The following is a 20598-nucleotide window of genomic DNA, read 5'->3' on the forward strand; positions in this document are numbered from 1 at the left end:
AAAAAAAAGATGATAGATGTAAACTAGAGAGTTGCTTAAATTTGTATTCTCATTCTGGATCATGAAAGAAAAGTGTGGGTTTTAAGTTTCTTTAAATATCAACTAATTTGTTGTATTTAAACAATTTACCAAAGGAATTCATTATTTTTTTCACTTCAGAATTCCTTCACTGCCATAAACGAGATAACCATTGAATTCTAAGATCAATACTTTCTTTTTTTCAGCTGAAGTCTTATATGAAAAGGCTTTTAAATCCCTTTTGTTTATGTGTTCCAAGACCAAAACAGTTCCTAATCCATTTATAATGGCCTAAATATGTCTCTGTGTAGCTGTTTGTATTGTGGCTCAATAAACATAAAGCTGCTTCTTTAATTCTTATTTAACAGAAGTGGCGTGCGAAAACATTGTATGCAGGCTCTGGTGATCTGGTGTTTTCTTCTGGTGGATTGTAACGTTTCTCCTGCTGAATTATGTCAAATGCATGATGCATATAATAAGAGCAATACAAATTCAGAAGGAACAAAGCATTATTGGTGGTTTACCCTACCTTGTATTTATAGTCTCATTGACAATGCTTGGTTGGTGTTAAAAGCCCACTAAAGTAAAAAATAAAGTTTCATGATTCAAATAAAACATTTAATTAATTATTTTTTTTTAAATCCAATATATTTCCATTTTCAAAATGTGCAGATTCTTTTTATAAGCACAATTTCTGAGGCTCCAGATCCTACTGAGAATCTGCAAACGTATATACTATATACATTTTGTGATTGGATGATGGCTGTCACATGATACAGGGGAGGAAAAATTTGATTAACATTGATGTTTGCCAGAAAATATTCTACTGCTTGTTTCAATTTCAAAGTAAGTGCTATTGCATTGTCTTTGTTATTGTGTATTTATCAATTTTTAAATTCTGCTACATTTAAAAATCCTTTAAAGAGATTGTTTGGTTGGAAATGCCTCAACAAATGATAAATACCCCCTAAGTACAGGTTTCACATACAGCTCCATTCCCTTTAGTTCATTTTGCTGACACATTAAACACTCTGTGCTTGGAAAGGGCCTATTAATTTCCTAACACAACCACTTACAGCACAAAATAAGACAATGGAGAGTAATATATGTTGCAAAGTGAAAAGCAATTTGTCTTAAAATAAACAAAGTTAAAGGGATATTAAATCCAATTTTTTTCTTTAATGATTCAGATAGAGTGTGCAATTTTAGTCCAGGAATATGAATTTCATTGTGCTTTTGAAGGGATTTGCTCATGAATTCAGCTAAATTAAAACAATGCACATTCTGTTAAAGGGATATGAAACCCAATTGTTTTATTTCATGATTCATACAGAGCATACAAATTTTAAGCAGCTTTCTAATTTACTCCTATTATCAATTTGTCTTAGTTCTCTTGGTATCTTTATTTGAAAATCAGGAATGTAAACTTAGGAGCCGTCCCACTTTTGGTTAAGCACCTGGGTAGCACTTGCTGATTGGCATAGCCAATGTAGCAACCAATCAGCAAGTGCTAACCAGAGTCTGAACCAAAAATGGGCCGGGTCCTAAGCATAAGATAATTGCTTTTCCAAATAAAGATACCAAAAGAATGAAGAAAAATTGACAACAGAAGTAAATTAGAAAGTTGCTTAAAATTGCATGCTCTAGCTGAATCATAAAATAAATAATTTGGGTTTAATATCCTTTTAAACCAAAGCTATTGTTGTTTCATGATTATTACTTTGAATATCAATAATGCAAAAGCTGCTATTACTTGATACATACTGCTTTATATGTAGATGTATATATATATATATATACACATACAGAAAAAAAGACACTGGAAAATCTGCAAATTCAGTAAGTGGCTTGTTATATTTGTATTATAATTAATTATTGCACAAATTGACTAAGCAATCATTTAATGCATAACTTACTTATAAACTAATAGAGCCGTTTGTACAATTATATTGGAACTTAATGATATCTTTCTCAAGCATAAAAGAAAGCTGATCACTTAAAGTCAAGCCATGAATCAAGATCTTAGAAACACGATTAGTGCTAGGAGTTGCAGAAAATGCTAACTTGAGACTCAGGCCCTCCTGATTTATATCTAACCATTCAATTACACTTAGGATCTAAGGTAACTGAAGATTCTTTATCATGAGGCATCAAAGTGGACATCTGGCTTTTGATCACTCACAAAGGTTAAACCAGTCCATGTCTGGCAAGACAGACTGTGAGGCCTAAAATGGACTCGGTAGAAAAATTAAGCATTCATGATTAAAAAGAGCCTATACAAAAAGAAATCAATTTTAATTATGTTAACTAACTGTACTTCTTTCGCTTAGTATACTTTGTTGAATTGTAGCCCTTTTCCATGAGATCATATTTAGATAGGCAAAGGAGTGTGCACATGTCTTGAGGACCACATGTATATCATTGATATAAACATTGTTGTAAACATAGCTGCTATCCATATATATATGCTCCTGAGTAGGGATGGGCGAATGTTTCGCAACATTCGAAAAATGAAACAAATTTTAACACATTCGTTCGAATCAAATGTTTACATAACATTCTAACATTGGATTTTCGAATGTTCGGTTTTGAATTTTACAATTACATTCGAAAATACTAGTTTCGAAAAATTCGAATTTATATATTTGTAATAGTATTTCTAATGCTTTCTTTAAATGTAATATTCGAATTATGCAATATTCGAATTCGAAAAATTCGAATTTATATATTTGTAATGTTATTCCTTTAATGCTTTATTTAAATGTAATATTCAAATTCGAAAAATTCAAATTTATAGGTTTGTAATAGTATTTCTAATGCTTTCTTTAAATGTAATATTCAAATTATGCAACATTCAATCGAAATAGAAACATTCAGATTGATATATTTGTATCTATTATGTATCAATTTACTAGATTCCCTACCACATGAACTATTGAACTTCTGAATAGTATTTGTTAAATAGAATGTTAAATTCGAAATTTCAAATGTGGACGTTCGATCTAATTATAATTATTCGAATTCAAAAGTGACATTCAAAAACTGTAAATAGTATTCGATTATAGAATTTTTAAGAATATTCGTTCGTATCAACATCCTGAATTTGTCATTCGAATTTCGGTAATAACATTCGTTCTAACATTCGAATTCGGAAATTTACACATTCGTCCATCCCTATTCCTGAGCCTAGCTCAGAATGCTCTAATGAAAAAAGGGTAAGTTTCACCAATGGTCCCAAAAGAAATAAGTAAATTTGAGGATATAAGCAAATTGGAAAGTTTATACAATTGAACACATTATCTACATCACAGAAGTTTAATGTTCTGTTCCATGTTCCTTTAAATGATTATAAGATTTTCCTCAAGGACTGATTTTACTCGAAAAGTACCAAGATGAGCATATTTTTGACAGTCTAGGCCAAAATAAACTTTCATGATTCAGATAGAGCATGTAATTTTAAACAATTTTCCAATTTACTTTTATCACCAATTTTGCTTTGTTCTCTTGGTATTCTTAGTTGAAAGCTTAACCTAGGAGGTTCATATGCTAATTTCTTAGACCTTGAAGCCCACCTCTTTCAGATTGCATTTTAACAGTTTTTCACCACTAGAGGGTGTTAGTTCACGTATTTCATATAGATAACACTGTGCTCGTGCATGAGAAGTTATCTGGGAGCAGGCACTGATTGGCTAGACTGCAAGTCTGTCAAAAGAGCTGAAAAAAGGGGCAGTTTGCAGAGGCTTAGATACATGATAATCACAGAGGTTAAAAGTATATTATTATAACTGTGTTAGTTATGCAAAACTGGGAAATGGGTAATAAAGGGATTATCTATCTTTTAAAACAATAAAAATTCTGGTGTAGACTGTCCCTTTAATTGACATATAGCACACTCTTATATTATTATTAAAATCTAAGCATGTTTTAAAAATGTGTTATTCTGTATTTGTTAAATGCATTCTATGGCAGCAGAGTTTGTAACAATGTATAACTGCTATAAACATTGTTTTGAATTCTAAAGGCATGTGCATCTCCTGAGCTTACCTAGTATTACTCTTTAACTCCTTAATGACAAGCGACGTACTCTGTACGTTGCTGGTATTTTGAAGTGGTTTGTGCTTTTAGTAGGGCGGCTCTCGCTGCCAGCAGCAAGACCGCGCTTTAACAGGAAACCTGCAGGAGGGAAGGAGATTGTATTAGTGTGGTTTGGCTGCTGGTGGGGAGACCCACGCTATTACGTGTAAAAAAAACAACCTTAAGGAAAAGCAAAGTACAGGGTACGTCGTGTTTGTTAACAAAGGATATCAAAAGAACTTCGCAAAATTGAAGTAAATTGGAAATTTGTTTGTTCCATCCAATCCATTTAAGTTTCATTTTGAATTTACTATCCCTTTAAGGGTATGCTGACAGTCATAATTTGTATTTATTTTTACAGGTTTGAAGCTAATAACGCATTTTGTTATCGCAGGATAGATAATTCAGAGGACCACATATTTGTTCTTTTAATATTTACGCACAGTCAAAATTCACAAACTGTGTGTGTGGAGGGAATGAATGAATTTAGCAGGGAAAGAGGGTAAGTTTTGAGGTACAAATGGAGGATGTGCGTTTTGTGCTGGGTGAGAAAGGCACATAATAAGGCTCACAATAGAAGCTTCAAGGGAGAAACATGTGGCTCCGGGCCATGCTTGCAACCAGTAAGTTACCACATCAGTGGCTATAGACACGTGCAAAAAAAAAAAAATGCTCTCTTTTAATCTTACTCTACATGTAGATGATTAAATTGTGTGGATGTACACAGCTGACGGATCTGAGAAATTTTCCCATCTTGTACTTGCTTCAGAGATCAAAAAGACATCTGGCATAATCTTACCAGTAGTTCGTACAATAAAGTTTTTTTCTTTTTACTGTGCAACCAAATTACAGGGTAACAGAGAATACTTTATGTGCTTATGAAAAACAATAATTCCACCTTTGTGGTTGGTTTTCCAAGACAATGTAAAACTGAATGATTTAAAATCCTATACTACAAGTATCAAAAAATAAGCACACACTGTCTTTCCAAGAACTGCAAAACGCTTGTAAATACTGTTTTGCAGCAATGCAGCTTACTTCTATATAACCCTGTATACCAGCTATTCACGTATATTTCCATTGACATCATCAATCAAACACAGAAATGTAAGTTACATTCTAAAAGGGAGACATTGTGTTTAGCCAACAATCTCTCCAGTATGAGGAAAGTGTTGTGTCTATAAATGTAGCTTTATATTTTTCTCAGATTTTACACCTAACACCTTGCTTTCTTGAATATACTTTGCGCGGTTTGGCTACAGTTGATAGATGCTTTATATTTCCCTAAGCTTATGAAATCATAAGAACCGTGGAGCACAAAACACCTGTTTATTTTGGAGCTAACAGGAACAGGAAGTACAACCAGTAAGCCTCATTGCTCACTAGCTGATAGGCAAGTCTCCAACTACAATACAGGTGAATAATGAGGCTTTGTTTTTGTTTTTGTAATCTCTATAGGAATACTCTGAGATGCAGCCAAAAAGAAAAATACATGCTGTGTTCCTTTAAATGTGTTACTTCAGAATCCTATTTATTGGTAATACTGAAATACACTATTATTCTCTGGCTTCTTAAAAATGTACTTGATTCCAAACTTGTGTTAACATTTATCCATAACATTGTAAAGTAAACAATAAATCATATATTAATTTACTTTACCAACAATTAATGACTCAGACTTGGAGATGACTAATTGACTAAAGGAAATTTGAGTTAATGGACTGTGAAAATGGCAAGCCCCTTTTAATGACCTGTTGTTCCATTTATTGATAAGATCTCAATGACTTTGCTATGCACCTAAAACACTCAGTCTTTTTCCTATCTATGTTATCTTTTCAATTTTTTTTTTTTTCCTGAAGTTCTGGCTGGGCATAATGACAACAATTTATAAATAAAAAGATAACAGCTGTCAGTATTGAACAGCACTTGACAACTCCCAGCAGCCAAGGGGTCATACCTCCTAAAAAATATTAGTTTCAGCTACTAACCATTTTGATTCTGCTACATACATTTATATATATAATAGCTATGTAGAAATTGTGTAACTGGCTCTTCACTATTCTGGATTACTTGTGTTTTAAATAAATCTGTCAACCAACCCCCCCCCCCCCCCCCGCTTTAAAGTTTGACTACAAAATTGCAGCTATCTTGTTGTATATTACTTCAGAAATTATCAGACCAAGCATAAAAATAGGATTGCAAAGATAGGTGGTATCATTGCATTGGGTCTTGGGAAAAAATGTTTTACCCTGCACTAGTGAATGTATATTAACATAATATAAGAGGGGTTATTTACTTTTCTAAAGCTCATTATAATCCTTAAAGAGACAGTGTACTGTAAAACTGGTTTCTCCTTAATGTGTTCTTAAAGATTTATTATACCAGCTGCAGACTATAAAATGCACGAGAAATTGCTCATGTATGTTTATTTTTGTAAATGAAATAGCTGAAGTTGCTAAGCTTGCAGACAGGACATCTTTAGCTTATCACTCAAATGCTTACCTTTCTTATCTCTGTCTCTAAACAATACTTAGAAAGAACAATAGAAAATTAACATTTTAGAACTTTCTCTCACACCCCAATGGGATTTTAATTATTTCTGCTGGCTGTGTTTGCATAGCATTTCAATAGCCTTTAATTAAGTATAGAAACTTTTAGTATAGGCAAAATCAGATATTTCAAATGCAGATATAAAGGCAAATGATATATTTGTAAACAATTTAATACACTCCAGCAGGTGTATTGCATTGTACAAAGGTAAAGGCTTTAAAATCAGCAAGTTGATTTAAGAATACCATTACTATTGTTTTATTATACTTATTGATACAGACATAGATAACAGAGATGGCCAACAGGCAAGTATTTGGCCCGGGGCCTCTGGACATTTTTAGGAAATATATTATTATTTGTGTGTTAAATAGCCATTACTTTAAATGTGATCCTTAAAAGGACATTAAACCACATTATTTTATTTCTTGGTTCAGATAGATAATTTAATTTAAACAACTTTCCAATTTTCTTTTATTGTCTAATTTGCTTAATTATCTTGGTATTTTTTGTTGAAGAAGCAAGCAATGTACTACTGGGAGCTAGCTGAAAGCCAATGATAAGCAGCATATATGTGCAACCATCAATCAGCAGCTTACTAAGGAATAATTTTCAACAAAGAATACAAAGACAACAAAGCAAATTATATAATGAAAGTAAATTGGAAAGTTGCTTAAAATTGTATGCTCTATGTCAGTGTTTTTCAACCAGTGTGCCGTGGCACACTAGTGTGCCGTGAAAGATCCTCAGGTGTGCCACGGCAGACTGACAACAGTGTGACATATTTTTTAAACTTTGCTTGTTTTTTACTCCCAGTGCAGGGGTAGTTTGTAGGAGGCACGGCATAACCGCACAATACATACAGTATGTGTGTGTTTGTGTGTATGTCTATATATATATGCTGTATTAGACTACAATGTGTGATTTTTTTAAAATTTTGGGATGGTGGTGTGCCACAGGATTTTTTAATGTAAAAAAGTGTGCCACGGCAAAAAAAAGGTTAAAAATCACTGCTCTATGTGAATGATGAAAGAAAAAAATGTAAGTTTTATGTCCCTTTAATGTTAAACTGTCCCCTATGTGTTAGGAATTTGGCCACCACTGGCATATAACTTTACACACACACACTTCTGTCCTTAGAAATTATAGGGCCATTCTTGGTTTTCTTGCCAAAAAGTGAGAGATGAAGATTTTGTGCCACATATTTGAAACCTTAAAGGGACACTAAACCCAACATTTTTCTTTCATGATTCAAGTAGAGAATGCAATTTTAAACAACATTCCAATTTACTTCTATTATCTAATTTGCTTCAATATTTAGCTATCCTTTGTTGAAGAAATAGCAATGCACATTTGTGAGCCAATCACACGAGGCATCTATGTGCAGCAACCAATCAGCAGCTACTGAGCCTATCTAGATATGCTTTTCAGCAAAGTATATCAAGAGAATGAAGCAAATTAGATTATAGAAGTAAATCAGAAAGTTGTGAAAAATTGTCTGCTCTTTCTAAATCATAAAAGAAAACATTTGGGTTTCATGTCCCTTTAGCCTAAAGTTTGTACACGGATCAACATCTATCACAGAATAAAATTATGGAAATGCTAAAACGTATTAGTTTAATAGTATTACTTAAAATTGATCTACATTATTTTATTTTCCCTTATCACTGTGCCATGATATATCCCGTAATAAAAAAAAAAACTTACTGCAAAGTAGGCTGTACTACATTTAGATGAAAAAATCTATTACTTGTGTGTACATTTGATTCTCTTGTCAAGCAAATTGGGTTTCTAATTATCATTGTAAATTCTTATGAAGCTTTAAAAAAAAACAAAAAAACATTTGTCCCTGCGTATACTGGGCGCTTGTGATCTACTATCAGACGCATATCTGCGTTGCAGTGGGGTAATGAAATTGTATGCGCATGTGCATCCAGATTTATAAATGACCTAAATACAATTCAGTAGTGCGGTTGATACCCATATAAATTGGCTAAGCCATTGGATAAAGAAAATATGAAAAATCTATAGGGGCATCTGGAGAAGCTCTGGGGAGGGGGTTTTCTTGGGTAATATTTGGGGGTTAAATATTTCAGTGACGTGTAATTGAAGCACAACTGTGGTTATTACTGCATACAATTCTCTAATTTAAAAAAAAACAAAAAACTGTTTACTGCCCCTTTAATAAAAATAAAACAAAGACAGTGCATCTTTATTATTTAAATTTGTCTACTTTTCCTTTCATTTACCTCTGCAAACTGATTTTTCTAATCCCTTTAGAGGCTGACTGCATGCTAAAAGGGAAGTAAAACTCAGTTTGTTTATGTATACACAGTACACATCAACAATTAAACGCTACATTGAAATGCAATCTGCACACAAAATAAATGTTACACTGACATTTTGTTAAAGGGATATTAAACCCAATTTTTTTTCTTTCATTGCTGAAATAGAGCATGCAATTTTAAGCAACTTTCTAATGTACTTCTATTATCAATTTGTCTTTGTACTCTTGGTAGAAGCAATCTAAGCTTAGTAGCCAGCCCACTTTTGGTTAAGTACCCTGGGTAGCGCTTGATGATTAGTGGCTACATTTAGCCACCAATCAGCAAGCGTTAACCAGGGGCTGAACCAAAAATGATCCAGCTCCTAAGCTTACATTCCTGCTTTTGAAATAAAGAAACATATAAGAGAACTAAGACAAATTGATAATAGGAGTAAATTAGAAAGTTGCTTAAAATTGCATGCTCTGTCTGATTCATGAAATAAATAATTTGGCTTTCACATATCTTTAACAGAATTTGCATTGTTTCAATTAAGCATAATTCATGAGTAAAACCCTTCAAAAGCATGATGGAATTCATATTCCTGGACTACTTTGCTGTGACCAATTAAAAGATACAGTAAGGTGAAATCTGAGGCCCACTGTGGCATTACCCTGTACACAGACATTATAAAAATAATTGCAGTATGCACTCCAGGTCTCCAGTCCATCTAGGATACAGTGGGGTAAGTTATATTATAGCAATAGCTTCCAATGTAAAAACATATATATATATATATATATATATACACATACACATACATACATAAAGCATAGTAAATCAATTTTGCTAATTACATCATTTATGGGGAATTATTTATTGGGGGGATGCCTCTAGTTTACATAATGTACAATAATAGAGCCCCTTTGACAAACCATTAGCCACTCCAATATTATTCCCCCTCTTCTTAGCTTCTACAGACTGATCCACTGCTCTTCCTTTACGTAACCCTCTAATTGCATGTCTTTCTGTATTATCCAATTAAATTGTTTATTTGTACACACAGATTAGCATTTATTTTCTAAATTAATTGTCTATATAAATTTTGTCTAAATAGTATACAGTAAGTGCAAATAACTATGACATCCTAAAAAGTGTTGTCATGGTCAAACCTTTCTTAAAAGGACAGTAAAGTCATGGTTTATACAAAGCATGTCATTTTATACAGCTTTCCAATGAACCACTCTTATTAGGCTCCGGAGCAGCAAGCACTTCTAGGAACTAGCTGACTTTTAGTGGCTGCACATGTCCCTCTTGTCATTGGTTTACCCAATGTGTTCCTCTAGTCTCCAGTAGTGTTTTGTTGCTCCTTCAACAAAGGATACAAAGAAAAGTATGCACATTTGATCATAGAACTGAATTTGAAAACTGTTTAAAATTGCATGCTGTTTAAATTCCTCAAAGTATAATATTGACTTTACTGAATTACTATCCTTTTAAATAAGACATAGCAGAACATGGCACATTTTACAAATGTTTGTGAGAAATGTAAAAATAAACACAAAAGAAAGCTAATCATTACTGCACTTAATGAATTCATTAAAATCACATTACAATTTCCAGCATGCTATTCAAATCTTAGTCAGCTCAGGCAATTAGGAAGGCTAAGCCATTTTCATGTTGGAATTCAATGCAAATCAGTAAGCTAGAATACATCTTAACAAACTCAAAAAACTTGAGTAAACAGTTATATATAGCTGAAAATAATAATAATATATACAGTATATATATATATATACACACACACACATATATATATACAATTTTCTGTAGCTAACATAATATATTATGTCTCATTGGGAAGAGTGACTGTCACAGCCATTTCCATAATATCAATTACACTACATATCCAATAGGTTTTATGAAGCCAGATGTACGCTATATAACAGCTACATCGCAACACTCAATAAAATCATAAACATTGCTGAGTCATAGTTTATAATATATTCATGACAAGGTTTATTTATATAATTAGGAGCATTGACAAATTGACTTGTCAAATTTCAGGAAGGCACTGCTTCTAACAATGTATTTCAGGCTCCACTTGGATTTTCTACATATATCTATACATAGATATATCTTTCTGGATCCTAAAAAAAATTGTGAATTTTCATATTTTGGATCCAGCAGCAACACATCTCAATCTCTGATTATATATATATATATACACACACAGCTTTAATTTTGTACTAGTCTCAGACTAGTAAGAAATTAGGCTTCCCCAAATATTAGCTGTATTTTTTGATTATTATTATTACTACTACTACTATTAAATGTTTTTCCTTCCGGTCATAATACTGAGAAATATCATAACCATAAAATAAATAGAAAATTCTATTTATTTAAACTTTTATATGTGACACAATGGTTTATGTATGGCTTATATGATATATATATATATATATATATATATATATATATATATATATATATATATATATATATATATATATATATATATATATATATATGAGATATATATATATATGAGATATATATATATATGATATATATATATATATATATATATATATATAAATATTTAAAATAAAAGATTGCAAAGATAATATATGCACTATGTAAAGGAATGCAACTGAGCATGACAAATGTGAAAGGGAACAGGAACAATATGGTGCCAATGTTCCCTGGCTTCCACCTGTTTTATTGAAGATTTGCTTATCACAACAATTACATGGTGCATTGTGACATTATTAGCCAGTGCACTAGCAAGTCATTTACTGGCTTAAAACATCTACACACCTTTACAGAAGTCTACAGTGTTTACAGCTGAAATGTCAGCCTGCCAAACTCGATCTGATCGATTACAAAGCAAAGCAAAAATGATCTCATAAGCACAAACAAAAAATCTTCATAATAAAAATACAGGTTCTAAACATGAGCTATAAAACACCTTAAAAAAACAATAAGCTAGGATCGTTTACAACAATATTCTTTTCAAGCCGAATAGCATACATATATATTACTGAAATATAAATTTATATTATTGCTTTGCAGCATTATTAGATTTATTTTAAAATACACTATATTTGTTAGCATTGTTTATTTATCCAGCCGTGTGTGCTTGATCAGAATCAGACAATTGTTAACTGTATTCATATAACTAACAACCTTCTTGTTTAATTTGAAATGTATCCCAATAGCTGATGCAGCACAATACATTCCAGTATAAACTAATAAATAATCTGCATTTTGTAAAAGCACAGCATATAATAATAAACGCATGGTTTGATCAATTGTATAGTGTGCATGCTGATTCCATTGTAATAGTATTGAAGAAGAAAAAAAAGCATCGCTGTAGCAACGTTGTCAATTTAAAGTACATAACAAAAATGTTTAAGCAGAAATATTAAGTGGAATGCGAGGGAAACACAGCGCAGATATAAAATGTATTATAAAAAGCAAACACAAAATACTTACAAGGATAATCCACGCAAAAATGAAATATATATCTTTGGAGAGGTAAATATAACAGTCCTGTTAATAGTAATTTCCAATCTGACAGACACAGATCTTCAGTAGGTGTGTAATCCCTAAACTCCCAGAGTCTCACTGCACCAACCCAGAGGCTGTAGCTAAACCACACACTCAGTTTAGCATACGAACTTCTCATTTAATGTAAAAAGGGGGGCACGAAACACTCTTTGACCATTAGTAACGAATTTACAACCCTTTATAGAAATAACGCAGTCTGTGTACTGCAAACTATGATTTCATTAGTGATCCATACAGAGAATGGGTTTCGGGTGAAACACTGACATTGAAGGTTTAACCTCTGAATCGCATTCTTCCCCCCTGCAGTGCATCAAATGGGATGCCCCGGACCGGCTGATTGTTGTAAACAAATAGGAGGAGGAAGCGGCTTTGTTACTGTATCAATGGAACCACGTGGAGAAGGCGGGGCGCATAGTAGTCCCATTCTCTTTCGTTGATTGGTGTAGAGAATAAAGGATGACGAAGAGGGTTGTTGAACAGTAATGATGCATTTATCTGCATTCTTTATCAGTGCTGGGTTTTGACATCATCTTACGAGCATGTAGATGGTGTTTTATTGGGGGAAGTGCAACTTCGTTTTTTTCTTTAACTCTCAGAGTTATAAACATGCAGACTGGATACAATACAAAACCATTAGGTTTATATGTGTATGACTAGCGATGACTATTTTGTGTGCAATTATTGCTTTCAAATGGCGATAAGGTGGTATACCCTCCTCACTTTCTTAAAAAAAATAGCCTAGTGTGTCTTATTCTTGATTGTTTTTTTTATTTCAGTTTGAAAAACGAGAAGCAACATTATTTTTTTATTCAATATAATCTAAGAAAGGCACTTCCACACACGCACACAACACAGGCACAGTACACATGCTACAATACACACATCCACACACCATACAACCCAAACACTACACACACACTACATGCTGTGGACACAAACATAATTGCATGATTGAATTACATTTATTTAAATAAAAACTAACAGCAATTAGAGACTTTACAAAGTTGATAAAGATTAAGGCCTAGATTTAGAGTTGGGCGGTAGCCGTCAAAACCAGCGTTAGAGGCTCCTAGCGCTGGTTTTTACCGCCCTCTGGTATTTGGAGCCAGTCATTAAAGGGTCTAACGCTCACTTTCCAGCCGCGACTTTTCCATACCGCAGATCCCCTTACGTTAATTGCGTATCCTATCTTTTCAATGGAATCTTTCTAACGCTGGTATTTAGAGTCGTGGCTGAAGTGAGCGTTAGAAATCTAACGACAAAACTCCAGCCGCAGAAAAAAGTCAGGAGTTAAGAGCTTTCTGGGCTAACGCCGGTTTATAAAGCTCTTAACTACTGTGCTCTAAAGTACACTAACACCCATAAACTACCTATGTACTCCTAAACCGAGGTCCCCCCACATCGCCGCCACTCTATTAAATTTTTTTAACCCCTAATCTGCCGACCGCACGCCGCTGCCACCTACGTTATCCCTATGAACCCCTAATCTGCTGCCCCTAACACCGCCGACCCCTATATTATATTTATTAACCCCTAATATGCCGCCCCCAACGTCGCCGCTACCTACCTACACTTATTAACCCCTAATCTGCTGACCGGACCGCGCCGCTATTATAATAAAGTTATTAACCCTTAATCCGCCTCACTCCCGCCTCAATAACCCTATAATAAATAGTATTAACCCCTAATCTGCCCTCCCTAACATCGCCAACACCTAACTTCAAGTATTAACCCCTACAAAAAATAAAAAAATATTTACAAACATTAGAAAAATATTACAACAATTTTAAACTAATTACACCTACTCTAAGCCCCCTAATAAAATAACAAAGACCCCCAAAATAAAAAAAATGCCCTACCCTATTCTAAATTACAAAAGTTCAAAGCTCTTTTACCTTACCAGCCCTTAAAAGGGCCCTTTGCGGGGCATAACCCAAAGAATTCAGCTCTTTTGCCTGTAAAAAAAAAACATACAATACCCCCCCCACATTACAACCCACCACCCACATACCCCTAATCTAACCCAAACCCCCCTAAAATAAACCTAACACTAAGCCCCTGGAGATCTCCTTACCTTGTCTTCACCATGCCAGGTTCACCGATCGGTCCAGAATAGGGTCCGAAGTCTTGATCCAAGCCCAAGCAGGGGGCTGAAGAGTGACGTCCATCCTCGGGCTGAAGTCTGGATCCAAGCGGCCGGCTGAAGAAATCCATCATCGGGCTGAAGTCTTGATCCAAGCGGGCGCTGAAGAAGTCCATCATCGGGATGAAGTCTTCTATGAAGCAGCATCTTCAATCCTCTTTCTTCCGGAGCCATCATCTTCCAGCCGACGCGGAACATCCTCTTCTACCGACGCCTACTCGCCGAATGACGGTTCCTTTAAATGACGTCATCCAAGATGGCGTCCGTCGAATTCCGATTGGCTGATAGGATTCTATTAGCCAATCGGAATTAAGGTAGGAAAATTCTGATTGGCTGATTGAATCAGCCAATCAGATTCAAGTTCAATCCGATTGGCTGATCCGATCAGCCAATCAGATTGAGCTTGCATTCTATTGGCTGTTCCGATCAGCCAACAGAATGCGAGCTGCTTGGGCTCAATTCAAGTTCAATCCGATCGGCTGATCCGATCAGCCAATCAGATTGAGCTTGCATTCTATTGGCTGTTCCGATCAGCCAATAGAATGCGAGCTCAATCTGATTGGCTGATCGGATCAGCCAATCGGATTGAACTTGATTCTGATTGGCTGATTCCATCAGCCAATCAGAATTTTCCTACCTTAATTCCGATTGTCTGATAGAATCCTATCAGCCAATCGGAATTCGACGGACGCCATCTTGGATGACGTCATTTAAAGGAACCGTCATTCGGCGAGTAGGCGTCGGTAGAAGAGGATGTTCCGCGTCGGCTGGAAGATGATGGCTCCGGAAGAAAGAAGATTGAAGATGCTGCTTCATAGAAGACTTCATCCCGATGATGGACTTCTTCAGCGCCCGCTTGGATCAAGACTTCAGCCCGATGATGGATTTCTTCAGCCGCCGCTTGGATCCAGACTTCAGCCCGAGGATGGACGTCACTCTTCAGCCCCCTGCTTGGGCTTGGATCAAGACTTCGGACCCTCTTCTGGACCGATCAGTGAACCTGGCATGGTGAAGACAAGGTAGGGAGATCTTCAGGGGCTTAGTGTTCGGTTTATTTAAGGGGGGTTTGGGTTAGATTAGGGGTATGTGGGTGGTGGGTTGTAATGTGGGGGGGGGGTATTGTATGTTTTTTTTTTACAGGCAAAAGAGCTGAATTCTTTGGGGCATGCCCCGCAAAGGGCCCTTTTAAGGGCTGGTAAGGTAAAAGAGCTTTGAACTTTTGTAATTTAGAATAGGGTAGGGCATTTTTTTATTTTGGGGGTCTTTGTTATTTTATTAGGGGGCTTAGAGTAGGTGTAATTAGTTTAAAATTGTTGTAATATTTTTCTAATGTTTGTAAATATATTTTTATTTTTTGTAACTTAGTTATTTTAATATTTTTTGTACTTTAGTTAGTTTATTTAATTGTATTTATTTGTAGGTATTGTATTTAATTAATTTATTGATAGTGTAGTGTTAGGTTTAATTGTAGATAATTGTAGGTAGTTTATTTAATTAATTTATTGATAGTGTAGTGTTAGGTTTAATTGTAACTTAGGTTAGGATTTATTTTACAGGTAATTTTGTAATTATTTTAACTAGGTAACTATGAAATAGTTATTAACTATTTAATAGCTATTGTACCTGGTTAAAATAAATACAAAGTTGCCTGTAAAATAAATATTAATCCTAAAATAGCTACAATATAATTATAATTTATATTGTAGCTATATTAGGGTTTATTTTACAGGTAAGTATTTAGCTTTAAATAGGAATAAGTTATTTAATAAGAGTTAATTTATTTTGTTAGAATAAAATTATATTTAACTTAGGGGGGGGGTTAGGGTTAGAATTAGCTTTAGGGGTTAAAAAATTTATTAGAGTAGCGGTGAGCTCCGATCGGCAGATTAGGGGTTAATACTTGAAGTTAGGTGTCGGCGATGTTAGGGAGGGCAGATTAGGGGTTAATACTATTTATTATAGGGTTATTGAGGCGGGAGTGAGGCGGATTAGGGGTTAATACATTTATTATAGTAGCGCTCAGGTCCGGTCGGCAGATTAGGGGTTAATAAGTGTAGTTAGGTGGAGGCGACGTTGGGGGCGGCATATTAGGGGTTAATAAATATAATATAGGGGTCGGCGATGTTAGGGCAGCAGATTAGGGGTACATAGGGATAATGTAGGTGACGGGGGTGTACGGAGCGGCAGATTAGGGGTTAAAAATAATATGCAGGGGTCAGCGATAGCGGGGGCGGCAGATTAGGGGTTAATAAGTGTAATGCTAGGGGTGTTTAGACTCGGGGTACATGTTAGGGTGTTAGGTGCAGACGTAGGAAGTGTTTCCCCATAGGAAACAATGGGGCTGCGTTAGGAGCTGAACGCGGATTTTTTGCAGGTGTTAGGTTTTTTTTCAGCTCAAACAGCCCCATTGTTTTCTATGGGGGAATCGTGCATGAGCACGTTTTTGAAGCTGGCCGCGTCCGTAAGCACCGCTGGTATCTAGAGTTGCAGTGGCGTTAAATTATGCTCTACGCTCCCTTTTTGGAGCCTAACGCACTGAAAACCCAGCCATTCTGTGAACTCTAAATACCAGCGGTATTTAAAAGGTGCGGGAGAAAAAAAGCACGCATAGCTAACGCACCCCTTTGGCCGCCAAACTCTAAATCTAGCCATAAATTAATTTCTAACACTGTTTTTTCAAACCTGCCTCAGGCCTCCCCAACAGGCCGGGTTTTCAGGATTACCTTGGATGAGAGCAGGTAAAATAACAATATTTACTAATCAGCTGATTGTTTAACCTGTGCTCTAGTTCAGATGTCCTCAACATGTGACCTGTTAGGGAGGCCTGGGGGCAGTTTTGAAAACCAGTGTCCTAGACGAATCTCCATTCTCCAATATCAAAAAGGCCTTTGGCTGCATCCCTCATTCTACTGCAATTTACAGTTTGCAAATGCCTCACTTATTGGATGGGCAAACTGAAACTAATTTTTGAAACTGAAGACAGGTGGGAAAACTACACTTATTCAGAATTCTGCAGAAACCATTCAAATTATTTAAAACCTGCTCTTTTAAAGATACAGAATAATAATACCCTCATGAGAAAATAGGGTCCCTGAACTTTTAAAGTTGTCTGTCAGACATTTCCCAGAGCTTAGTTCAAGTGACTGGTGCAATCAAGATGTATCTTTTTTTCTTATCTTTTTAAAAAATTTTTTTTAAAAATTAAAGAGGTATTACACAGTAAATACATGCTAGACATACTGATATATTCAAAGTAATGATTAGCCTTAGAATAATACGTAGATGTATTTTTTGTTTACAATTATATTAGTTTCTAATGGGAGCTACCATGTTTGAATTTAAGTTGTATATTTTAACTCTCTCTTCTGCAGATAACATATGGGGAATATATACATCAAGCAATAAAATAGATTTTGTGCAAACAAGGCTATGTGGAAATCCCTGTTAGATAACCCTATGTTCAACACCGCCTTGTTTGCCCAGTCTCTCTTATTTTCTGTTTTATATCTGTACCTAATTGTCCACAGCAGAAGAAAGAGAGATAAGGAGAAATCATGTCTGTGTCCATTACTTTTTAGAAGATCAGTGGAATTTAGAAAACCAACACTTTAAATTACAGAAAAAGGACAACATAAATTATGAAAATATATAGCATTTTTTTAATTATACATAATTAAATATTTGATGTCATACTGTTTAGTACCAATTTAAATAGACATACACATGCAAATATTAATGCTCTAATGTGTATTTCTATAATTCTTTGAGGGACAGAAAATAGAAAAACAAAGAGCTAAAAAGCATATAGGGTTAAAACCTTCAAGAAGTATATATTTATGCGTTACCTTATAAAACGGTGTTATATGTTACGTTATATTAATGTAAAAAAATAAAAATAAGGCATTCATATACAAAATCATTGCTAGTTTATTGGAACAGCCAATAGAATGCGAGCTCAATCCTATTGGCTGATTGCATCAGCCAATTGGATTTTTTCACCTTTAATTATGATTGACTGATAGAATTCTATCAGCCAATCAGAATTCAAGGGACGCCATCTTGGATGACATCATTTAAAGGAGAATTCATTGTTCAAGAAGACGTAGATTGAAGAGGATGTTCTGCGCCGGATGTCTTGAAGATGGACCCGCTCCGTGCCAGATGGATGAAGATAGAAGATGCCGTCTGGATGAAGACTTCTGCCCAGTTGGATGAAGACTTCTGCCGCTTCATTGAGGACTTCTGCCAGCTTCGTTGAGGATGGATGTCGGGTCTTCAAAAACTGTAAGTGGATCTTCGGGGGTTAGTGTTAGGCTTTTTTAAGGGTTTATTGGGTGGGTTTTATTTTTAGATTAGGGTTTGAGCGGAAAAAGAGCTAAATGCCCTTTTAAGGTCAATGCCCATCCAAATGCCCTTTTCAGGGCAATGGGGAGCTTAGGTTTTTTAGTTAGGATTTTATTTGGGGGGTTGGTTGTGTGGGTGGTGGGTTTTAATGTTGGGGGGTTGTTTGTATTTTTTTTTACAGGTTAAAGAGCTGATTTCTTTTGGGGCAAAAGGCCCTTTTAAGGGCTATTGGTAGTTTAGTTTAGGCTAGGGTTTTTTTATTTTGGGGAGAATTTTTTTTATTTTGATAGGGCTATTAGATTAGGTGTAATTAGTTTAAATATCTGATAATTTCTTTTTTTATTTTGTGTAATTTAGTGTTGTTGTTTTTTGTAATTTAGTTAATTATGTTTAATTTATGTAATTGATTTAATTGTAGTGTAAGGTTAGGTGTTAGTGTAAGACAAGTTAGGTTTTATTTTACAGGTACATTTGTTTTTATTTTAGCTAGGTAGTTAGTAAATAGTTAATAACTATTTAGTAACTATTCTACCTAGTTAAAATAAATACAAACTTGCCTGTGAACTAAAAATAAAACCTAATATAGCTACAATATAACTATCCTATTATATAAAAGGCCAAGTGTGTTTGTCCGAAGCTGTCATGCGCAGTAGAGACAGTACGAGGACAAACCCACCTGGCCTTTGAGTCCTACTCCCTAGTTGATCCATCATCTGCGGCAGAAGTGGGCGTGGCTGGGCGTGAGTGGGGGACGTGAATAGTTGCGAAAGGGGCGTGGCTGGGTGTGAAGGGGCGTGGACGGGCGCGGTCACGAGATAGAGAGGGGAGAGACACAGAGAGGAGGGGAGAGAGAGGAGGGGAGAGTTGGAGAGAGAGGAGAGGGGGAAAGAGAGAGAGGGGGGAGAGAGAGAGAGGGGGTAGAGAGCGCAAAAGTGATGGGGGAGAGAGAGATGAGGAGAGGGGGGGAGAGAGAGAGGGGGGAGAGAGCGCAAAAGTGATGGGGGGGAGAGAGCGCAAAAGAGAGGGGGAGAGAGAGACAGCACAAAAGAGAGGGGGGAGAGAGAGAGCAAAAGAGGGGGAGAGAGAAAGAGAGCACAAAAGAGAGGGGGAGAGAGAGAGCAAAAGAGAGGGGGGGGGAGAGAGTGTAAAAGAGAGAGAGCACAAAAGAGAGGGTGAAGAGAGAGAGCAAAAGAGGGGGAGAGAGAGAGCACAAAAGAGAGAGGGGAGAGAGAGAGAGGAGGGGAGATAGAGCACATAAGAGAGAGGGGAGAGAGAGAGGAGGGGAGAGAGAGGAGAGGTGGGGAGAGAGAGAGAGAGAGAGAGAGAGAGGAGGGGGGGGATAGAGAGCGAGGGGGGGAGGGAGAGAGAGAGAGGGGGGGGGGAGAGAGAGGAGGGGGGGAGAGAGAGAGGAGAGGTGGGGAGAGAGAGAGGAGGGGGGAGAGCGAGCGAGGGGGGGAGGGAGAGGTGGGGGGGAGAGAGGAGAGGGGAGAGAGAGAGGAGGGTGAGAGAGAGAGGAGGGTGAGAGAGAGAGGAGGGGGGGAGAGAGAGGAGGGGGAGAGAGAGAGAGGAGGGGGGAGGGAGAGAGAGGAGGGGAGAGAGAGAGGGGGGAGATAGAGCTCAAAAGAGAGGGGAAGA

General features: G+C 36.0%; 1 protein-coding gene across 1 annotated transcript in view; it reads right to left on the reverse strand.

The window, feature by feature from the left end:
- The window catches only part of FRMD1 (FERM domain containing 1), a 108294-nt gene extending 95760 nt beyond the window's left edge, over positions 1-12534 (reverse strand). Inside the window, exon 1 of the mRNA XM_053710919.1 lies at positions 12402-12534. The gene's annotated coding sequence lies outside the window, so the exon portion shown is untranslated. The remainder of the gene's footprint in view (positions 1-12401) is intronic.
- Positions 12535-20598: the final 8064 nt, after the last annotated feature.

The sequence above is a fragment of the Bombina bombina genome, chromosome 4 (genome assembly GCF_027579735.1).
Source record: "Bombina bombina isolate aBomBom1 chromosome 4, aBomBom1.pri, whole genome shotgun sequence".
In the NCBI taxonomy this organism is placed as follows: Eukaryota; Metazoa; Chordata; class Amphibia; order Anura; family Bombinatoridae; genus Bombina; species Bombina bombina.